Source organism: Rhinichthys klamathensis, unplaced genomic scaffold (assembly GCF_029890125.1).
Source record: "Rhinichthys klamathensis goyatoka isolate OS25496 unplaced genomic scaffold, OSU_Roscu_1.1 h1tg000308l_1, whole genome shotgun sequence".
NCBI classification, from domain to species: Eukaryota; Metazoa; Chordata; class Actinopteri; order Cypriniformes; family Leuciscidae; genus Rhinichthys; species Rhinichthys klamathensis.
In genome coordinates this window covers 1,096,636-1,110,947 of record NW_026606826.1, presented here as the reverse complement: position 1 = coordinate 1,110,947, position 14,312 = coordinate 1,096,636, and the positions used below count along the sequence as shown (strand labels likewise).

General features: G+C 36.8%; 1 protein-coding gene across 1 annotated transcript in view; it reads left to right on the top strand.

Annotated features, from left to right (window-relative positions):
- Window positions 1-14,312, top strand: part of sesn1 (sestrin 1) — a 50,629-nt gene that overhangs the window by 29,174 nt on the left and 7,143 nt on the right. The window lies entirely within an intron of this gene.

The window sequence follows — 14,312 nt, the reverse complement described above, 5'->3', positions numbered from 1 at the left end:
CACACACACACACACACACACACACACACACACACACACACACACATATACAATACTGTAGAAAAGTTCAATGACCCTGTAACATGTAATTTGCAGTTTGTGGTTTTTATTCCTGTTTGCTTTGAGACTCTCTTTATGCTAGTGTACTCCATGAAGTGGACAAAATTCACTTTAAAATTCAATTACACATTTAAAAACAAACAGATTCAACTGAATTTCTTTTAAAATTTCTTTTCTTTTTAATTGTGGAAAAATTATGGTGTATTTATGCCCATACGGCAAAAATGTTTATATGTTTATATTATTATATCAAATTAAATTACAATATATTAAAGTAAATTAAATAATGTTTAAATATATTTAAAAGTATATAGCCACAATTTTTATAAATATATTTTGGATTATGTTGTAGTCACCTATATTTCATCATATATTGTTTTCCTATTTTTTTTTAAATGCATTTTTAATCTAAAGAAATCTGTATAGTCCTAAATGTGTTTAATACATACATTTAATACATACAAATTGCATTTACCCAAAAGTGTATTTTAAGATTTATTATGATTAAGTATCTTCTTGGCCTTGTTCAAACAACACATATTTTACATTTAAAATATATATTTACTTAAGCCATTCTGTTTATACCATACAGTATATTTTAGGATGTATTGAAAAATATATTGTGCCATATTTTTATGCCATATGTGTACAGTACATGGCTGTTTACGCTATTGGAAACATTACATTACAACACAGGAGGACTGAACAATACATTGAGTATTATACATTGACTGATGCCTTGTGCATGTCTATTGTCCCATTAACAGAACAAGAACATGATATTACAACTGATAAAGCAAACACACCTCAAGTGTGCACTGCAGGACGTCTATAGGGTCAGGGTGAAAGGGTGAGAGGTGAAAATTAATAGATGTGTAAAAGAAAGAGGCAAACATTCATTCTGCCTTGCCTTAAAATAACGATGTGTTCTCTGTCTCTCTCTTCACACACCACAGACCTCATGTACTTTTTTTTTTTGTCATGTACAAAACATGTTTTTCAGCAGGAAACTTTAGACACAGTGCATCCATTCATACTCTCACAACCATGCGTGTGTGTGTGTGTGTGTGTGTGTGTGTGTGTGTGTGTGTGTGTGTGTTTGTGCACATTTGTAAGTATTGCCTACAAATAAGATCTTCTTTTATAACCCTTGTGCTTTGTTGTGTCTACTAATAAGTGTCGTTATCTAGAGAAGTTTCAAGTAAATAATACTGGATCTTGTAATAGGATAGTGCCCTATTATAGAAAAAGAGCACTGTACAAGCCCCACTTTTCCAAACTAATCCAAGCTTTCACACTCTTTAAGGATTTAGTTTATCAACAGGAAAGTAAGTTGTTTTCTTTCCAAACCTTTCTTTGGTCATCCTCTTTAGTTAACCTTTAACCTAGTTTTTTTTTCTTTTTTCTTTTTTTCTTGCTCTCAGTGGAATTGCTGCTGCATGTTTTTGGTCAGAAAGCTCAATTTAGTAGTTTGCCTTTAATTTGAAGTTCCCATGAGCCTTTTGGGTGCTAAGCTGCTGGGCAAGTCATTTAGTCACAGGTGTTTGCTGTCATAGATGTCCATCGAATAGCCGCACTTGCTTAAAGCATTATGCTAGTGCAGTGGTTCCATCCGGACTGCGGAACATAATTGCACCATTTTACCGTTTCTACAGTTTAAAGTGAGCATCGTGTCAAAACAACGGAGCGGCGCACACCACAAGCACTCAGGGTCCTTTATGGTAATGATCTTTTGGCGCTACATCCTCTAATATTTTAATCTAGAGCCAAACTTGCTTCATTCAAGCCTTTCCCGTACCCTGCAAATTGCTTCTCTCTCCCGCTAAAGACGTAAAGTGCCACATTAAGAGCTACAGATGACGCGGTTATTTGAACACGGTGGGCAGCAAAATAGATAGGCCTACTTATGCTAAAACGCTGCAGAAAATGAGAATGCAGCTAATATAATTATTTTTGTCTGTCATACAGATGAATCCGACCGTTTGACTAAACCAGGTTTGTGACAAGTTAATGCGTGGCGCCTTTAGACGTTTTTTCTCTCCATCTCCATAGAAAAATGCATTGTCCGGACCTCCTCTGGGAAGAAAATATAGAGACCGGACCTCTTGGAACTTTAATTGAATACCCCTGTCCTAGTGGATCATTAGTAAATACACATGTGGGTTTGTTTGTTTGGGTGTGTGTGTGTGTGTGTTTGTTCATTGACCATGGCCATTGCTCATTGTGAAAAGAGGTTATGGCCCTTGTAAAGGGGGGTTTGCATTGTCCGATTATTTCCTCTGAGAATCCCATAGGACAGTCTTGTCTCCCCCTAGACAGTATGGAACCAAGCACAGTCTGGTTGCTAAAGCTCAGCACAAAGGTTATGAAAAGAGCAATTAACGTTTCACCTATCATTTCTATTCCTCAAGCTGTGGAGGAGACGTTTGAGAAGATAACAATAGATTTAGAAATCCAAACACAGCCCTTCGTGATGGGCATATTTATTGACTTGCTTATTTTCTTGCCTTTATCTGCAAATCTTATCTGTTGTATTTAGAGGTCCAAGCAGTGAACCTATATGGTTTTTGCTATGATTTTCTTATTCTTTTTTTTTTTTTTCTGTGATAAAACTGTCAGCAACCATAAATTGCAGATACATACAAGAAGCATATTTACACTACCATTCAAAAGCTGTGCTATTTTTGAAAGAAATTAATAAAACATTTTGATCAAAAGTGGCAGTAAAGACATTTATAATGTTACAAAAGATTTCTATTTTAAATAAATACTGCTCTTTTGAACGTTCTATTCATCAAAGAATCGTGAAAAATAAGTATAATGGTTTCCACAAAAATATTGAGCAGCACAAATATTTTTAACTGTGATGATAAGAAATGTTTCTTGAGCACCAAATCAGCATGTTAGAATGATTTCTGAAGGATCATGTGACACTGAAGTTTGGAATAATTGCAGAATAGAAAGGGAAATTGTCATATTTAATTTATTATCGACTATAATGGGGTGTGTATTTTCCACTGTTGCTACTTGTTTTCTTCCATGGCATGGTGTTACAGCTTGATTTGCTTTCTCACAGATTCTGTATCTCCTTTTGCTGTGTTTGTGTATAGTTTAATTTGGCCGTTGCTTGACAAATCTAGTCTTTCCTGCTGCTGACCATATGGCTCCTCTAAATGGGCTCCCTAACAGACGGCCAGGTATATGAAGCCAGTGTATTCATGAAGGAGAGTTGGACATCATATGTTCTCATTAAATGTATTGCGAAAGCATGTACCCCTCCCCTTCCATGTCTGTCTCACTTTTGCAACATGTTATTCAGTCAACGAGCTGCTAGTAGAACCTGTTTCTCCTCTTCTCTCGGATGGAAGGATAAAAAAGAATGAGTCGTGAGGGGGTGGTGTGGGTGTTTAGGGGGAATTTTTGGCACACTTCCTTATTTTGTCTTCATAAATGACAGTTTTCCTTACCTTCTTCTCTCTTTTGCAAGTTATAACAGTGGAACCACAGTGATTCTGCTGTACTAAAAAGAGAAGAAGTGGTTTCGAAACCTCCGACTGTATAAATGAGTTTGAGTGTGTCTTGGCATAAAATAATCTCACAAAATCATTATATCAATACTGACTTTAGTCAAAACGTTTTTATTAGTTCTGTTGTGTCTATAAGTCAGTGTTTGTTATGGAAGGGTCAGAATTGTTTATTAGTTAGCCTGGGTTATCTAGATTTTTAAAATTATTTATGTATATTATTATTTCATTTCTTTATTTCTTTAATCATTTATTGATTATCTTCATGTTATGGCAGATAACTGATAAATGGCAGACATTATATATTAAAATGTAGTACTCTTTTTTTATTATTATTCTTGTCTGAATAAAATAAAAAAATAAAAACAATTATACAAACTAAATTTAATCATTTTAAATGCTAAAAATTGATTTAGGCACCACAACATTATAATGTGCAGAATGAAAAATGTATATTCACTTTGAGATTTGCTAAAGATTCCTTACATGAGTCCATTATTAATTAACTGCTCAGCGAAAAATACTGCACAAAATAGCCTGTTTGGTTGTGTCAATTGAACATACAGAACTTATTGGATAATTAAAAACAAAACACATAATAAGCAAAGACTGTGAGCCTGCTCACCCTGAAATGTTTACATATATGTGTGACTGACTTGCAGTATAACTGCTATACATGTTTGTGCACATGTTACATTTTTATGCAAATGTGCTCTGAGGAACTCAGTGTTCTTGTGTCATTTGTACTGTAATTGTGCCGTGACGTTCTGAATCGTGAGGAAGAGAGAGAGGCTGTGTTTATTTGTGTGTTATCCTGTAAAGCTTTCCACCTGAGTGCATTAAACAGATCCTAATTACATTTCTTTTCGAGAAAGAGAGAAAGGGCCGTGTGCAGAGGTTTTTAGTGCTTGTAAATTATTTCCTTCTTTCAAGGATGGAAATTTCTACTGCGGGGGGGGGGGGGATCTAGGACTATGCAGTCTCTGCTGGCCTGTACAGGCTTTTCATAAACAATGAAATATTAAGGTGTTTCATTATGACTGTGGCATGGCCCGAGGCCCAGGCCTAGGTGGTTTTGTTTGGTCGTCCGGTTGTGCTTGGGCCTCATCTGATATTGATGAAGAAAGAGGACACGGCGAGTAAAATTTGTTCACTGGAGCTTTTGATGCTGCGATGTTATTGAGCTGCAAATGCATTTCCTCTTCACCACTGCAGTTCTTAAGAATTTCAGATGATCTATATCAGTCTCAAACAATGGCTCTGTTCCAAAACCGACATAGAGGCAGCTGCCCCCTGAGGCAGTATTTTAACTGAATAGGCCTATTTCACAAAAATGGCCGCCGAGACCGGAAGTAGGGTAAACTCTTTTCCGGTGAAAGTGCTAGCAGTTGCAGTCGGAGGACAAATGCGGAGACTAAAAGCGTCCAGTCCTGTTGCGTACCTTTTTATGTTTCAACTCAAAGAAGAAACAATAATATTTATCACTTCACATCTTTCCGTGTTTTGCGGGTTTTCATGGAACAACTGGGGTGAAGTTAAATCACGCCAGACACAGACGGCAAAAAGACGTGTGTGAAGGAGGAAGCAGATGTTTAATAGTGTGTTGATGCCGGTTCGGGAGTGATGCCCTGACAAAACATGTTTATATTGCACTTGATTGTTATCTGATTTGCACGTTATGCACTTTTATTTATTATTAGTAACTGTTGGCAAATTAAAGTTTGTAGAAATTGTTTTCTGTAACTTTCTTTCCCTTTTTTCTTTTTACCAGGCCTGCTGTTTACTTGTGGTAAATGGTAAATGGACTGCATTTATATAGCGCTTTCACAGACCCAATGGCCACCAAAGCGCTATACAATTTGCCTCACATTCACCCATTCACTCACTCACTCATACACTTATACTTGTGCAAGCAAGGGCAGCTGGAACATTTATTAAATGTGTAGAATACTTTCCTAACCGTTACACATAGTGTTATAAATTCAGACGTTCATGATATAAAAAAAAGAAACATAATAGAATAACTTTTAAAATTGAGTGAACACGGAGCAGTTTTTCCCGTGAGTGGGACTAGAAAACCCGTAGTGGATCGGGAGGGGAGTGATGACAGCACGCTTAGAGTGCAGAGAGGAACGAGCGTTCGCTCCACTCCAGGCTTTGATCACATCCCCTAAGCAGGGTGAACACCGCGTCCTTCCTTAATTTAAGAACCATTCAAACTAAAATTAAGACATTTATTACATTATTTGAGAAATGTAAGCATATTTACGGCCTTAAAATTATGAAAAGTAAATTTAAGACATAAGGACAGGGGGAACCCTGATATTGACGGAAATCCGTCGTATACGCTCTCGTAGCAATGGAGAATAATCCCTGTATATAAATGAAGTGTATTACTGAATATAAAATTACATACATTATATATTAGTAAATATATTGTCTCACATTTTTAAATATATGAAAATTCCTTATGTATTATTCAATATATATTGTAATATATTAACACAATATATTATTCTGTATATTTTCAAATATACTGTTAAACCATTTAATATATTGATCATTCACATATAGGGAAATATATTTTCTTTTCATAAGGGGACCCCAGACAGTAAAATGTGATTTTTTTTAAAAACATGTAATATCACTCACTTCATTCATGTTTTTAGTCTAACCATTTTTTTATTATTTGCCTTGATTTCATTCTTAGACCTACTAGCAATGTTAGGTCAAATTCACTGTAAAGATGTACAATTCTTAGTTTCATTCATGGTGGTAACATGAAAAATTAGCCATAATCTAGTGGAAGATTGCTGCAATCTCCTGGAAAAACTAACAAAATTTGAACAAAAGCCACTAGATTTCACTCCTACAATCAGACATTTCAATGTATTTATTTATTTTGTTTAGCTATAGTAAGTGTGAGCTTAGTCATCAAGTGTCATGCCATTTAAATGAATGGAACTTTTTTTTTATGCAAGCAAACGTAAAGAATTTGTAACCTTTGTCCAATTTCGATCTTTTCACAGCTCCCTGAAAACTATCAACAAAACGGACAACATCTGCTAGTCTCTTTTGAGAATGAATGGCGATCGTAGCGGGCGGCGGCGCGACCGGAAGTATCGCTACCTTACTTCCGGTCTCGGTCGCCATTTTGTGAAAAAGGCTAAAATGACTAATTTGGAAATGACTGATTTGGAATGTTCTAAGTGGACAGATACTTTCACCAAAAAAGTAAATCATCATTTACTCACCCTCATGGTGTTCTAAACCTGAATGACTTACAAAAGATGATATTTAAAAAAATATTGGTAACCAAACATTTTCAGTGACCATTGACTGCCATTGTATGGACCAAATAAACATTACATTTTATGTTACTTACCACCTGCAATTCCGACTCATGACAGGGATATTTTAGCGCTGGGACCGCTCCATCTTTCAGTTTCAAATGATCTGCAAATCCAGCGTCGAACTGGGCCTTGTTTATAAAACATTTGTTACCGAAATGCCGGGAACAAACAAACTGTTCCCCTAACGCTGGGTTCTTTGGGAAGCATAACAGGGTTATCTTTCCCTCACAACCAAAAACACACTTCTTTGGTGACATTGTTGATTTCGTGGTCTAAAAACAAAATGACAGCGCTGCCGACGGCTTCCGGACCATAACCCGAACAAAGCACATTGATGGGCGTTGCTCTTGCTCTCGCTCTGGTAGATGTGTGCACGCGCTCTTCCAGGAGAAGTGCCCATACAAGGAATTCCACCCTTTATGGCGTCATACAGGGCCATACTCGAAAAAACTTTCAGAAACTTATACGAATCCTGAAGGAGTGTATTTGGCACAGAAATACTCCGTCATACGCCCAACTCATTTTTTGAAACTTTTGACCATGTTTAGCATGAGAATCCAACTCTTTAACAGTGTAAATAAGTCAGAATGCATGAAATAGCATTAGACATCCCCTTTTAAAAAAAGCCATTTTTGTTGATTGTCATTAATAAACTTTTTTAGTATTTGCATTGATAGTTTTCATTATTGAATGAAATAAAAGACAAGACAATTAAGCTTATTTATACAACTATTAAGATATTTTCAATGTAAAATTATTTTCATGACATGTTCTTGGGATTCATGCAGGTAATATTCTTGTATGATGGAAGGTTGGGCTGTTTATGGAAAGTATTTATGGTAACACTTTAGTTTAGGGTCCAATTCTCACTATTAACTAGTTGCTTATTAGCATGCATATAACCTGGATATTGGCTGCTTATTAGTACTTGTAAAGCACATTTTAATGCCTTATTCTGTATGAACATATTCTACATCTCTAATCCTGCCCAATACCTAAACGTAACAACTACCTTACTAACTATTAATAAGCAGTAATTTGGAGTTTATTGAGGCAAAGGTCGTAGTCGATAATAGTTTGTTAATACAGTGAGAATTGGACCCTAATCTAAAGAATGACCGTATTTACATTATAACAAATAAAACTCATATAGGAGCAGTTGTTGAATTGATATTTATTAGATTAGAATATGTCTCCAGTTCATCCTATCATTTCCTTATCTGCTGCCCTGCCCTAGTGTCCAGTGAATTGAGAGACTGTGAATATGTCATGTTTAGAGTCTCTCTCCTCAGGTATGATGTTGTATGATCACTGTTCACTGACGTCATTATTGTTTTTATAGACTGGTTAAGGTGTAATAGGTTGACTGAACAGACAGGCATTCAAAAGATAATGTTACCTTTCCACAGCTGTTAACTGTGGATAAAAAAGAGAAGTTTTGAGGAACAGTGTTCTGTGTTCTAAATGAGGAAGTGTTGTTTTGTTGAGCCTGTCGCACCGCTGCCCGTAAGCAAGCAGCATGTCCAAGATACGGTAATGACTTGAGATATAGTGGACCGATATTAATAAAGCATCATATTCACATGACAGTTCAGTCAAGGGCTCATGCTGGGCAACATTCAGTAGTGATGGTAAACCACACATCTTTATCAGTCATGTCACTAAACCTTATGTATTGATCATCACTGTTATAAAGCAAAGTCTGCTTGGGTTTCACATCAAATGATAAGGGACAGTCTTTAATTCTGTGGCACTGTGGTTTGTGTTGTGCTAAAGATAGCTGAAAAGGAGGTTTATTTATGTTAGATATACGTATTGAATTTTGTGTGAGCGCTGTGGCCCGTGTATTTTAACAGCTGTGAGCACTCCCTGTTAACATAACATCCACGGGAACTTTGGCTTCCTCATGAGCAAAGCGAGCAGCAGATCTGCAGCTATACAGCCAAAGCGGGAGAGCGAGACATAGAAAGAGAAAAGAGAAAGATAATTTTTTTTTTTTTTTTTTTTTTTACATTGGCCTCAAAAAGCATTTGGACACTTAAGCCAGAGTTCAAATTCGAAATGTCTAAATGGCATTGTTTTAAACCTTATTATTAGTATTATTTGACCTACAAGCTAAAATCATTACAATAGTGACTAAAAGAAGTAAAGTTAGTTCTGAGAAAAAGACTTGCTACATTTATTTACAGATACCAGTTAGTATACCAGTTAATTTGATATTTGATGTATCTAATGCAATGTCTTTCAGACATGTGTGATTCCAGACACCTTTTTAGAGACACTGTAGATGTTTGTGTTGCTTGTGAGAGGGTGTTCACTCCCATTCAAAAGTTTGAGGTCGGTATTTTTTTTCTAAATGTTTTGGCTGCAATTATTTGATCAAAAATACAGTAAAAACAGTACAATTGTGAAAGATTATTAACATTTCAAATTACTGTTTTAATATATTTTAAAGTGTAATTTATTCATGTGATATTTTAATCCAGACTTCAGTGTCATATGATCCTTCAGAAATCCTTAAATGCTGGTTTGGTGCTCAAGAAATATTTCTTATTATTATCAATGTTGAAAATAGTGGTGCTGCTTAATATTTTTTTTGGGGGGGAATGATACTTTTTTGGCTGATTTGATGAATAGAAAGTGCAAATGAACAGCATTTATTTGAAATAGAAATCTTTTGTAACATTTTCAGTGTCTTTACTGTCACGTTTGGTTAATTTAATGCATTCTTGTTAAATAAAAGTATTAATTTTCTCACTGACCCAAACTTCTAAATGGTAGTGTACTCACATTCAAAAACAGCTAGACAAAGTGGAATGCAACAGGTTGGTACTATTTTTAAGTTGTTCATGGTGTGAGATACTAAAACTGAGAGGGACAACATAATGGCCAAAGATGTCATCTGATTGCTTTCCAACATAGACGATAGATAGAAAATAGCACAGGAATGCTGGAGCGCGTCCTGTGCGTACACCCCCATTAAATGTTGCTATTGTTGTGAAAACCAGTGCATGTTGTTTTCTTTGCATGATTATTTACTTTTTTCTTAATAATATTTCATTGTTATTATGTTGCCATGGGAAAGGTAAAGATCTGAACTGCTAGCCGGTAGAAACAGTACTTATTGTTGAGTCCTGGGTGTATGCTTATGCGTGCTAACATGCTCTGTAGTTTGTGCCTTGGGAGTGCCATTTCCTCTGACTGTCTGGATGTGTATGTGTGTACATTTGTATCGGTGTTCCAAGTGGACCGCACCTCTTTCAGGAAGACAGATGCAAGACTGAACTGCTCCAATCAGCCCGGTTCCCAGAATACCCAAGCTAAATCCAAGTACTAGACTGAGAGAGAGGAACATGGGAAGTTGAGTAGGAGAAATGACCAGTGACATAGAGGATATAAGGATGAAAGAGTGAGAGGAAAGGTGGATCTGATAATGGAGGAAAACGCTGTTGAATGGTTATATGTTTAGTGTCATGAAAAGAGCTTTTGAGCCTGAGCACAGTCTTCTGACAGTCATTGAACTCTCATTGTAATGCAAGTTCATTGACCTCCACCAGGCAAAAGACGCTCTCTCAGAAGACATAAACAAGGTTCAAAATTAATGCTGAAATGGCAAGTTAATAAAATGTAACAGCAATATAATACTGTATGGCCTGGTCTCACAGACAAGGATTAGATTAAGCCAGGATTAGGCCTTAGTTTAATTCTGACATTTATGTAGCTTTTATAAAAGTGCCTTAGAAAAAACATTACTGGTGTGCATCTTGAGACAAAACAATGGCAGTGACATATTTTAAGATATGCCAATGCAAGTTGCTTTCAGTTAAAACAGCTCTCAAACATGCATTTTAGTCTGAGACTATAGGCTTAAGCCTTGTCTGTGAAACCGGGGGTAAATGATTTAACTGTAAGAATGATAGTTTGACATTTGTTGATTCATATCAAAGTCTACTATAATAAAAATTAAAATTCTGTCCTAACTTCTGTTCTGCATCTTCTAAAGACCTTCACCTTATGAGAGAATGATGTGGAATATGTCTTGCATTAAGCAAAGTAAATAGGCTATCGCGTCGCTTCATAAAATTGAGGTTAAACCGCTTAGGTCACATGGATTACTTTAATGATGTCTTTACTATCTTTCTGGGGCTTGAAAGTGGTACAGTAATTGCATAGGCTGTCAATGGAGGGACAGAAAGCTTTCAGATTTCATTCAAAAGATCTTCGTTTGTGTTCCGGAGATGAACGAATGTCTTACGGGTTTGGAATGACATGAAGCTGAGTAATTAATGACAGAATTTTCTTTTTTGGGTGAATTACACCTTGAAAGCAACCAAGGTTAAGGCTATTCCTTTAGAAATTTTCTCCATATCTCTTTATTGCAGTTCTTATGGGTCACACATAGGATACTTGCATTGATCTATGGAACAATGGGGACATGTTCGAGCAGGTCACGACTGCTTCGTTTGTTCATGCATTTACAGTGAAAAGATAATCATTACACCTTTAGCAAAATGAAACAATTAGAGCTGACTAAGGCCACGTCCACACGAAGCCGGTGCGTTCCCTATCCGATATTTTTTTTCCCTCGTTCTAAAAATAAATTCCGTAAACACGGCGCCGTCTCCAAAAATATCTGCGTACACACGAAACCACTGAAACGAGTCAAAACGATGTAGTATACATCCCAGACCAGTATGTGGCACTGTAATTCTGCCATAGAGATACACTAAAAATGCGAGAAAAAGACTTAGAGCATGCGCATAAACCTTGCGCGCTGTAGGCTACTATACATATACAGTAAAAAAAAAAATACTATACAAATTAGGCACAGTAGCTTCTTCTTTTCTTTTTTACCAAGAACTTTATTGAACAACCATAAATGGCCTGGTACAAAATAGGGAGTCACGATATTCGATTTGTTGCTGTTACGTGACTAAGCAGTGTCTGACTAGTCGACACGTGGGGTGATGACATCATCGTTTCACAAAATATACGGATTGGCCGTACACACGAAAACGCAAGGGTGTCGTTTTCAGATTTATCCACTCTGGGACCCGGTTTCAAAAAATAGCGGTTTCAGTCTCCCAAAACGCCGGATCCGTGTGGACGAAACGCCAATACGATAAAAAATTTATACGTATACAGCGAAACGCGTCTTCGTGTGGACGGGCCCTAATATGCAATGTTAAATGATTACTGGGAAGAAAACAAACTGAGAAAAAGAAAGACCCCAGTCTACTGCAGAATTAGTGTTTATTTGCCTGTTCCTCTTTTCAGCTGTAATATTGACTCTGACAACGATTAAAGTCTTATTCTGTCTGTATTAAACAAAGATCCTTTTAGAGTGAATCAGACAAATAGCAAAAACAATAAATGCTCAGTATGGGTCTTGGAAAGCACATCTTCCCCTTCTTTTTATTATTATTATTTTTTTCCATTGTGGTTATTGTCACACCATATGGTCTAAAGTTCAAGGCTGCAAAGACTTTAGTCGACTTGCAACACCTTTTCTGCATACAAAGCAGCAGATACATTCGGCCATAAAACCATATTACTCCTAGACATTGAATAGACTGAGAAAAAACTTAACTGAAGTTAGACTACTTTTTTTTCTTTCAGAGGCACTAAAGTGGGGGAGTGAGGGTGAAAAAAACCTATTGGACCCTGAAACTGTTGTTCTGCTTTCTGATTGGCTGACTCCTGTTGCTAGGCTTGTCTTTTGTGTTTTTTTCAGTCTTTCTTCCCCCTGTTCTCTGATAGGTCAGGATTGAACTGGTTCAGACGAGGGCTGTGTCAGGCAACTTTTCTGCCACTTGTTGAACATCCGAAAGCTTGTGGTTTTAGTGTGGCTGCTCGTTCAGCACAAGAAAAACAACAGCGCAGAGACACACATTCACACAGAGAAGCACTTCTACAAACACACCCTGTTACTCAGAAAGCATTCGTACATAATGAAAAAATTTTCACCAGCGGAAAGTCACGTGCAGAGACAGAGTTATTGGAAGATGATGGCTGTTTTTCTCACAGCTTTAAGAAATCACTTTTTAAATCTAACATTCACACAGTCTTAAATGAACATGGCTTAAACCTGAACTTTCACACTTGAGGAAATACTAAAGAGATTTCCACAGCTGTTTTATCTGATAAAAAAATAATACGAAAACGTTTTTTTTATGAAGATAATCCATAAAAGTGAAAAAAAAAGCTTGCAGCTGTTGAATGATTTCCTTGATTGACATGTTTTACTGGTGCAAAAAATAAAAAAAAATTTTTTTTGATAAGTTTGTGTATTCTTCAAAGTAGATATGATGCATATGTCCAGACATGTTCCTCTTGTGCTATGCTTAAACGACTCCAATAATACAACAGAAAAATGACTTAAAATAAATAAAAATTGGATTTAAGTTTCTGTCAGCTATTTTGAAAGCTTTTATTTGTAGCTGTTTGTATTTTGCATGTGATTGGAGAACTACTAAACCCTTTTTGCAGTCAATTTCCACAGTAACATTAGTGCTCTGGTCCAACTAAGCAGTCAAGCCCAGTGTTATGATACGATGTGGGTACAGTAAAGCCTGAAGTTTGTTCTCATATAAGAGTTTTGGCTCTTTTTAATAAAGAGAGGAAAAGATGCCCTGGGGAGGTGGGCGCAAGGCAAACGCTGACCATTCTCTTCTGTAGGTTTGCTGAGCCATAGGGCTCAGTGGGCCTGGTTAACCACCCCCTATCACCAGAGAGAGTGCTGACTCCTGCTCTGGTCTGTTTACACCCCCCGATGTAGGACGGTCCCTTCAGACACAATGAACATGCTGAATAGCTACTCTTCATCTCGTGAGCGATGCCAAATCCAAACGCTTTGACAGTCTTCTGCTCGTGCACAGGACTTTAATTCATGTTCATTGGACTTTATTACTCCACAATATATTATACAATCATGCATCTCAGCATATAGAGTGGAAAAAAAGACATTATGTTGTCAAGTTGTGAATCATTTAATATGTTGGTAAGATTGCAATTGAAACTCATTGTGAACAAAATTCTGAAGTGCACTGACCAACTACCAATTTAGTTTAACCAGTTAAAAACCAAGGCAGCTGTAGAAGTGTGCCTTGGTTTTCACCCTCCTCCCCCACCCCCTCGCTCCACGAAAATAATCAATCTCTAAGCCAAAAGCGTCACTTTATATATCAGGTGTCTTGACTTGTCCCCTGTGGGGAATATTAAGCCGAGGGCTGGAATTGATCTTGGCTTGTTTTTCACTGTAGTCCATGCCGTCATCCTAATTCAGGTTTCAGGGCTTGTTTACTGCAGTTCCCATTTGCTCAAGGAAAAAAATCCCCTCCCACTTGCTTGGACTACTTGGGCAATTGGAACTGCA